The 9,824-nt window shown below is 48.0% G+C and overlaps 1 long non-coding RNA gene across 1 annotated transcript; it reads right to left on the bottom strand.

Moving 5' to 3' along the window:
• Nucleotides 1-1,762: 1,762 nt before the first annotated feature.
• Nucleotides 1,763-5,515, bottom strand: LOC125625981 (uncharacterized). Its single transcript, XR_012665903.1, has 5 exons — nucleotides 5,417-5,515; nucleotides 4,958-4,978; nucleotides 3,369-3,425; nucleotides 2,270-2,293; nucleotides 1,763-1,817 (listed from the first exon to the last, which is right to left on the bottom strand). It is a non-coding gene; the product is annotated as an uncharacterized LOC125625981 (long non-coding RNA).
• Between the last annotated feature and the right edge of the window lie 4,309 nt (nucleotides 5,516-9,824).

Genomic DNA, 9,824 nt, shown 5'->3' with positions numbered 1-9,824 from the left:
TTGTTTTTCTACAAGAGAAAGAGAAGTTAGGAATGCCCCCTGTTCAACTCCCCACCAGGATAGCAGGGGTTGTACCATCTAGTAATTTCAAAACAGCCACACCAGATCAGAGCAATCGGTCAAGCTACCCTGATGTCCCTCCCCGGGCTGGAACACAGGAATGGGCTCCTCAGTCATATCTCCTAAAAGGCCCACTACTCCAGGGCTGGCCTCAGCAATGCCATAGACATAGGTAATATCTCCTCAGTGCTAATCTACAACTTCAGCTCTTATACTATGCTGAGATCCCCTCACAGCTGCGGACGTTCCTTATTCATAGATATGTGGGTCTCCTTTATTATTCCACAAGAAACAAGCCACATGTTATTCTCAGTCAGGTGACACGATGCAAATTTTATCTAATAGCAAAGGAGTCAGCCAGGGTATCCTTGATAAGCCACAATTTACATGGAGTTCCAAGGACTCTTGCCAAGAGCAGTGCATTTCGTGTGATTTCGGAAGGGTCACTGATGAGATATTTTGTGGGCACCCAAAGTAACTGTGGGACACTTCCTGCCTATCGAGTGGACTTGTAGAAGAACAGATCATCTTCCATGAGGCCATGGGAAATTCTCATGAGGCCCCAAGTGGGGATGAGCAGGTATCCCAAAACTCTTGGGATATCTCCCAGGTGCAATGCATTGTGGGTGATGTCAAAGACTCCCCTGTTCAACTCCCCACCAGGATAGCAGAGGTTGTACCATCTAGTAACTTCAAAACAGCCACACCAGATCAGATCAATCGGTCAAGCTACCATGATGTCCCTCCCCGGGCTGGAACAGAGGAATGGGCCCCCCCAATCATCTCTACTAAAAGGACCGGTATTCCAATGCTGGCCTCAGCAATGCCGTAGACATAGGTAATATCTCCTCAGTGCCAATCTACAACTTCAGCTCTTATACTATTCTGAGATCCCCTCACAGCTGAGGACGTTCCTTATTCATAGATATGTGGGTCTCCTTTATTATTCCACAAGAAACAAGCCGCATTTTTTCCCACTCAGATGAGATGATGCAAATTTAATCTAATAGCAAAGAGTCAGCCAAGATAGGCCTCAATTTGCGCTCCGTTCCTACGACTCTTGCCAAAAACAGTGCATTACGTGTAATTTTGGAAGGATCTCTTGTAAGAGATTTAGTGGGTGTGCAAAGGAACTGTGAGACACTTCATGCCTATCCAGTAGACTTGTAGGAGAAGAGATCATCTACCATGAGACCATGGGAAATTCTCATGAGGCCCCCAGTGGAGATGAGGATGAATCCGAAAAATTTGGGATATCTCCCAGGTGCAATTCATTGTGGGTGATGTCAAAGACTCTCTTTCAGGCTATTTCGGGGGTGCCCAAAGGAATTGTGGATATGAAAACGTCACATCTGTCCTGGCAATCTCATATAAACCTCCCAAATATTTGTTCACCTGGGAACCCCCTGAGATAGCTCCCAGGAAAAGTGCATTCTGAGTCATGTCAAAAAGCTTCTTCTGGCATGCCTCATTGCTGCCCTGGCACTGTGGAAGAGGCGGTCAACCTGCTATACGCCTCTGGAGATAGTCATAAGCCCTGTGGAGTAGGAAGACATTCCTTGCTGCCTTCGCAACATGGGCAAATGCAGCCAATGCTACTCACAGGCATATGTGAACAGACATCAAACTAGCTGAAACGGGATCCATTCACTGATGTGTGTGAAGCTACATGGCATGGAGAGGTAATCTCTGGTACTTACGCTGTTGTCGTCAAAGCTGCCGTCTCCAACGTTGCCGGTCTTTACACTTCCGGAGTCCTGCAAGATGGGGAATGTTTATTATGTATATTTTGGTAACACCTATAGGGCTGCAACGGATATTCCATCGACCCAGTGGGCCATGGAGAATTTACAGCATCTGGGGATGTGGCATATTGATTTCAGTGCTTCTCTGGACAATTTGCACCAGTGGGAACCTGGCCCCATGGATTTCTATGAAGCTACGGCAAATTTACATGAACTGGGCGTCTGCCCCCATCATCATTCTCATCCACCGGTGGAAATCAAGAGATAATCCTTGGTAAAACTCCGACATCCCAAGACTGCAGATTTGTTATAGCAAGCCCAACTGACGGGATCAAAGGGGTCAGGACGGCAATTGCCTCGAGGGCTTTGCCAGCAAAAGATCGGGCTGTTAGTGAGCAGCGATACAGAATAGTATTGAGGCAAAGCAAGATTGTCGGATAGCAAAGATAACTGTTGATACTCACCACTGACCAGAACTGGTTGTTTTGCTGCAACAGAAAGAGAAGTTAGGAATGCCCCCTGTTCAACCCCTCACCAGGATAGCAGAGTTTGTACCATCTAGTAACTTAAGAATAGCCACAGCAGATCTGAGCAATAGGTCAATCTACCCTGATGACCCTCCCCAGATTGGAACAGTGGAATGGGCCCCTCAATCATATCTCCTAAAACGCCCACTCTTCCAGTGCTGGCCTGATGAATGCCACAAACCTAGGTAATATCTCCTTGGTGCTAATCTACAACTTCAGCTCTTATACTATGCTGATAACCTCTCACAGCTAAGTAGGTTTCTTATTCATAGCTATCTAGGTCTCCTTTATTGTGCCACAAGAAACAAGCCGCATGTTATTCCCACTCAGATGAGATGATGCAAATTTAGTCTACTAGCAAAGGAGTCAGCCAAGATAGGCCACAATTTACCCTGAGTTCCAAGGACTGTTGCCAAGAGCAGTGCATTTCGTGTGATTTCGGAAGGATCTCTGGTGAGATATTTTGTGGGCACCCAAAGTAACTGTGGGACACTTCCTGCCTATCGAGTGGATTTGTAGAAGAAGAGTTCATCTTCCGTGAGGCCATGGGAAATTCTCATGAGGCCCCAAGTGGGGATGAGCAGGTATCCCAAAGCTCTTGGGATATCTCCCAGGTGCAATGCATTGTGGGTGATGTCAAAGACTCTCTTGCAGGACATTTCATGGGTGCCCAAAGGAACTGTGGGGACGGCAACCTCCCTTCAACCCTGGCAATCTCATATCAGCCTTCCAAATATGTGTTCCCCTAGTGAACCCCTGAGGTAGCTCGCAGCAGAAGTGTCTTCTGAGCAATATGGAAAAATTCTTCTGGCATTTCTCATTGCTACCCCAGGGACTGTGTGAGAGAAGGTCAAACTGCTATAAGCCCTGGGAGATATTCATAAGCCCTGTGAAGCAGGAGGACATTCCTTGCTGCCTTCGCAACATGGGCAAATGCAGCCAATGCTACTCACAGGCGTACGGTAACAGACATCAAACTAGCTGAAACGGGATCCATTCACTGATGTGTGTGAAGCTACATGGCATGGGTACTTACGCTGTTGTCGTCAAAGCTGCCATCTCCAACGTTGCCGGTGTTTACACTTCCAGACTCCTGCAAGATGAGGAATGTTTATGTTTATTTTGGTAACACCTATAGGGCTGCAATGGATATTCCATCGACCCAGTGGGGCCATGGACAATTTCTAGCATCTGGTTATGTGGCATATTGATTCCAGTGCTTCTCTGGACAATTTACACCAGTGGGAACCTGGCCCTGTTGATTGCAATGAAGCTACATCAAATTTACATCAACTGGGGATCTGGCCCCAACATGCCGGAAACCAAGAGATAACTCTTGGTAAATCTGCGATATCCCAGTGCTGCAAATTTGTTACCCCAACCTGACTGATGGGGTAAAGAGGGGCAGGAAGTCAGTTGCCTAGATAATTTCGCCAGCAAAGGATTTGGCTGTTAGTGAGCAGTGATTCAGGATGCCCTGGAGGCAAAGCACGATAGTCTGATAGCAAAGATGACTGATGATAGTCACCACTGACCAGAACTGGTTGTTCTGCTTCAAGGGAAGGAAAAGTTAGCAAAGCGTACTGTTCAACTCCCCACCAGGGTGTCAGGGGTTATGTCACTGAGTAACTGAAGAATTGCCACACCCGATCAGAGCAATGGCCCAGTCTATCTTGATATCCCTGCCTAAGCTGGAGCAGAGAAATGAGTCCATCTAGCTTGGTTTTTAGGTGCAGTGTAGTGTGTGTGATTACCGAAATCACCCCTCTTTAGAAATTTTATGGGTGCCCAAGGGAACTGTGAGTTGTCAACCTCCCATCAGCCCCTTGCAATCACCCATAAACCTCCTGTGACCTACTCTGTGTTCATATGGGTTGGGGATCTTCTAAAGTAGCTCCAAGCAGCAGTGTCTTCTGGGCGATATTGGAAATCCCCTTGGGGCGTATTTATAGCCATGCAGGGGAGCTCTGGCAGAGATGCTCAACCTGCCATAAGCCTGCGGAGATTTTCGTAAGCCCCCTGCAGCAGGTGCCATTTCTGAATTGCCTTTGTAACATGGAAAAACTGCAAGAAATGCTACTTGCTTGGTAACCTTTACCAGACAAGAAACCAGCTGGAACAGGGTTGTTTGACCTGATATGTATAAAGCTACATGACATGAGGAGGGAATCACTGATATTTATGCTGTTGTCATTAAAGCTGCTATTGCCCACATTGTCATTACTGAAGCTACCAGAGCCCTGTTAGATGAGGGGTATTTATTCTGTGTTTTACGGTAACCTCTAGAAGCCCCCTCCTGATTATCCATTGACCAAATGGAGCTACAGACAATTTACATCATCTGGGAGAGCTGGCCTCATTGACTCCAGTAGTTCTATTGGCCATTTACAACAGCGTGGCCCTGCTCCTAACATCATTCTAGTCACTCCTATAGATAATCCTCAGGAAAAAAACAGACATTCCAAGGCTGTATAATTTGTTTCACCACGCCAGATTAATGGGTAGAGCAGGGCAGGGGGGCAGTTGCCTAGAGGGTTTTGCCGGCAAACAGTTGTGCTGTTAGTGAGGATACTGCTGAGGCAAAGCATTGAAGTCTGATAGCAAAGAGGACCAGCTGATACTCACCACCGACCACAACTGGTTTTTCTGCATCAACAGAAAGAAAAGTTAGGACTGCATGCTGCTCAGCCCCCCACCAGGCTACCAGAGGTCACATCACACAGTAACTTAAGAACTGCTGCTCCCGGTGAGACCGATGGGCCAGTGGACCCTGATATCCTGCCCGGAGCTGAAACAGAGGAATGGGCCCCTCTAGTCTGGTATCCTGCCTCCTACATGGGCCAGTTTTGCAGTCCTGCCCTCATGGTGTGTCTGTGCAGCACCTTAGGGGGCCCTGATTCCAGGTGGTTCCAGGTCTGCCCCTCGCTGTGCGTCTGTTGAACACCCGGCACAATGAATCCTCACCAGAGTGTGGGCAGGGACTGTCTCCCCTGTGTCAGGGCAGCGCCCGGCAAATCAGGGTCCTGGTTTCAGAGGGACCCTCTAAGTGCTATTGTAATGGAAATAATAAGTACATCATCTCACCAATGGAGCTGCTCTGGTGCTCTCCAGGGAGAAGAGCCCTATGAGGAAAGCTGCCACGTATGACACCTTCATCTTTGCTTCTTTACTCTCTCTGGAGTGGAGTTGTTTCTGGTCTGGCACGCTCCGTGGGAGATGGCAAGGCTGAGCACTATATTTATACTGTATGCTGTGCTGGGCACTGCCCACCTTATTGTTCCAAGCCCTGATAACGCAATTGCAGTGAGAGGCAATTTCTTCCTTCTCCTCCCCTAGATCCTCCCATTCCTCTTTCTCCCTGTCACACCCTCCTTGCCTCTTAATCTTTCCTCCACCACACCCTGCTGCAGCCCAGACTTTCACACTCACTTTTTCATCCTGCAGCAATCCCAGGGTTTTGAGAATCAAGAGAGGCTGAGCTAGGTCAGGCCGTAGGACACAGGTCACAACCCCAGTGGTCGTTGGCCTGGAGCACACCTTTGAAAACAGGAAGTAGGTTTCTAAGTCACCCAGGCACTTTGTGTTGATATAATTGAAGTGGTACAACTCCCCTAATGGTATTGCTCATGACCGTACGGAATTATGATGTAAGCTTTGTCTCCACTACCGCCTATGTCGGCAAAACGAATGTCGCTCAAGGGTGTGAATATTCCGCCCCCTGAGCGACATAAATTACACTTTTCAGAGTAGCAGCCTTAGTCTCTAAGGTGCCCCTAGTACATAAATTACACGGACATCAGCGCTTGTGTGCACAGCGCTATGTTGGTGGGAGAGTTTTTCCTCCCCACATAGCTTATGCTGCTCGCGGGAGTGGTTTCTTTTATGCTGACGGGACAGCTCTCTCCCATCGCCACAGAGCGTCTTCACCACACATACGTGTAGACATGGCTCATTCTGCCTTCTCACTCCCACAGTCAAGTGGTTTTATGAGACTCTCCGCTTTCATTTTCTAGAAAAGGTTACAAACGTGACCCTAGTGCAGCAAAAATGTTCAAACCCCAGACAGCAAAGAAGAAGAAGAACCCAATGGATGATTTTAAAATCTCATGATGTTTACGCCAATCTCACGATTTTGGGGGCCTGATTTGTGATTTTTTAATTGTGTGGGCTTGGCAGCACTGGACAGGAGTTGCCACCCTGGGTCAAGCCAGTGGGCCCATCCTGTCCATGGGCCAGATCCCCAGCTGGTATAAATTGGCCATAGCTCCACCGGAGTCAGTGGGGCCACGTACCTGTACTGGAGTGCTATTCTGATTCAAGCTGAGGATCCAAGTCATAGGTCTTAAGACCAATTAGGATCATTATGACCGTCTAGTCCGACCTCCTGCATTACAGAGGCCATAGAATTTCTTCCCACTGATTCCTACCTTAAGCTCAATGGCTTCAGGTTGAATGAGAGCATAAATATTTAGTGTCAATATGAAACATCGCATCTACCTTCTTGCCTTCTCACTTGGTGTCATAGGTGACTTGTCTTGCAATTTTGGATCTTATACACACACACACACACATTATCTGTGACACTGTGGTCCCATGGAGGATCAACACCAGGAGGTGCTTGATGTTCAGTGCTTTGGAGCAGCTGGATCTGGGCATGGCGGGCATGCAGGAAACTCATATTAATGACATTAGGGTAGCTTGTTAGGCAGAGGGTATGGTGACCAGACGTCCCAATATTAGGGACTTTGTCTTCTATATGCAGCTGTACCCCTCCCCCACACTTGCGATCTGGCCACCCTAGCAGAGGGTAACCAGAGGAAAGGCCTCTGTCTTTCTGGCCCTCTGGGCCTCCAAGGTGGTGTTTAGTGTGACCATTGGCATGTGATGTTGAGCATCAAAGGCTTCATACATCCATAGCCAGGAGGAACTGTTATAATCATTTAGTCTGAGCTCCTGCAAAACCCAACCCAGAGAAACTCATCCAATAATTTCTTCATCAAGGCCATAACTTCTTTTTGCACTGTGACGTGTCTTTTAGAAAGGCATCCAGGATAATCGCCTCAACCTAAACTGTCATTGCAATGCTGTGGCTTAAAGGACCAATTCGATCCTGGGTGTATGAAAAAGGGAACATCAAGCAGAAGGAGGGAAGAGATCGTGCCTGTGTATGGTGGAGGTAAGACCACTACTAAAATACTGTGTCCACTTTTGGTGTCTTTTACTTCAAGTAAGGTGTGGAAATACTGGAACCAGTTCAAAGGAGGGGCTGCAAAATGATCCAGGGGCTAGAAAACAAGGCTTGCAGTGAGAGAAGGTTGAACAGACACTTGATCATTGAGTATAGCTACTTACACACTGATAGCAGGAGGTTTTTCAGTCTTGTTGGTAAAGGCATAACAATATCTAATGGCTGGAAGCTGAAGCTGGACAAATTCAGCCTTGAAATAAGATGCGGTTTCTTAGCCACGAGGGTGATTCAATTTTGACACAGCTTACTGGGGAGTTGGTGGCCTCTCCCAGCCTCAACCTCAGCCCTGGGCCAGGAGCAGAGCAGCAGCCAGGGGCCGAGGCTGGGGGAGAGGGTGGGGCCGGGAGCGGAGCTGCAGCCAGGCCATTATGGGGGCCGGAAGCCAGGCCCCCAGCCAGTGCAGAGCCGCATCTAGTTTGGGGGCGGGGAGGGCTGGGCGGCACTCCCTCCCCACCCAGGCCCAGGCGGCACTCCCTCCCCACCCAGGCCCAGGCCCACCGCACCCCCTTGAATGTTCCTCTGTGCCCCCCCATGGGGACATGCGCCGCAGTTTGGGGACCTCTAGTCTAAGGGGTCCGCGAAAGGGTGACGTTACCATAGAACAGTGGTTTTCAGCTGGTGGTCCGCAGACCGCTGGGGGCTCACAGACTGCATCTAAGATTTCCAAAGGGGTCCGCACCTCCATTTGAAATTTTTTAGGGGTCCACAAATGAAAAAAAGTTGAAAACTCCTGATCTACACAGCTATTTTTAGTGCAGTCACACACGTCCCACCAGCAGCCGGGCTGGAAGGCTCTCTCTCATACGCAGGTAGATGTACCCCTAGAGTCTTTAAGACCGATATTAGATGTCTTTCTGAAAGGTGTGCTTTAATCCTGCTTCTGGGAGAAATTTTGTGGCCTGTTAATGTGAGGGTCCAGCTGAATGGTCACAGAGGTCCCTTTTGACCTTGGAATCTGTGAATGGATAAATCTCCGTGTTCCTCCCCTTCCTTCCTTTGCCTGAGTGACAGTAGGATTGTCCAACATGTTCATAACACTTTTTGCTCTGCATTTGATAATGTCTGTCATCTAGTCCCATGCTTCAGGGCTACAGCCAGTCACCTGCAGGGGTCAGGAGGGATGTTTTTCCTCGATGCACAATTGTAATTTGAAGGTGGGTTTCCACCTTCCTCTGATGCATCAGAAGGAAAATTCTGACATTTGGGGTTGAAATGAAACATTCTGATGGGTTGAAATGGAATTTTTCATTTTGAATCCATATTTCGAAAGAAAATGAAATTTTGATTCAAAAATGAAAATGTCGATTTGAAATTATATTTCTGTTTGTTGTATTTCTTCCCATTGGAAAATTCTGCTGAAATCAACCTTTGCCCATAGAAAAAACTGAAGTAGATGAAATCAGGTTTGTCAAAAAGAAACTTCTTGGGTGCAAAATTTCTAAATAGCCCCGCCTGGGATGGCCTGACATCTGCATTCCCACTGTCTCCCTCGCTGAGGGTGGGACGGGAGTGCCCCTTACTCCTATGATATGCACAGTCCAGAGCGATGGGGCCCCACTGTCCTAGCTGTTTCACAAACGAGTTGAATCCACAGATCTGAGGGAAGCCTGTGGCGCTGACTCAGAGAGCAGGAGGGAAGGTGCGATGTTAAATATTTACTCTAAATTTTTATCTTCGATAGGCTGAAGTTGTTGTTTTTGGACCGATACCAGACCAGGTCCCCAGCAACTTGCACGGAAATCACAGAGCCAGATTGCCAGAGAGTGCAAATCAGCATAGCTACATTTTAGGCAGTAGGGACAGATCCCAGATGGCATAAATCAGTGTCACTCCATTAGAGTCAGTAGGCCAGGTTTCAGCTGGTGTAAGTTGACTGTAGCACCTTTAAAGTAAACAGGTCAGAGCCCAGCTGGTGAGAATCAGCCACAGTCCAAATGGGGTCAGTGGGGTGATACCCCACCTGGTGTGAATCAGGCCTAGCTCTATTGACATGTACACCTATTTGCACCCGCTGAGGATCTGGTCCAGTAGGTTTTATGGGTGGTCATTTGCAGGCAGGATTTGGCCTGTCATCTTGATAAAGACCTTATCAACTCCTGGGTCATGAGAGAACTGGAACAGTAAACAGGGTAAGGAAAGCTCTGTGGGACAGTTCTCCCAAGAAGTCAGTGAAACAGCTAATAAAGGACGGCTGGTGCCAGATGGTGACTGCACTTCGATAAAACTTCTCACAAGGGGCGTCTA

The sequence above is a fragment of the Caretta caretta genome, chromosome 24 (assembly GCF_965140235.1).
Source record: "Caretta caretta isolate rCarCar2 chromosome 24, rCarCar1.hap1, whole genome shotgun sequence".
Lineage (NCBI taxonomy): Eukaryota > Metazoa > Chordata > Testudines > Cheloniidae > Caretta > Caretta caretta.
Note: the sequence above shows the minus strand (reverse complement) of the source record. Positions and strands in the feature narration are given on the sequence as shown.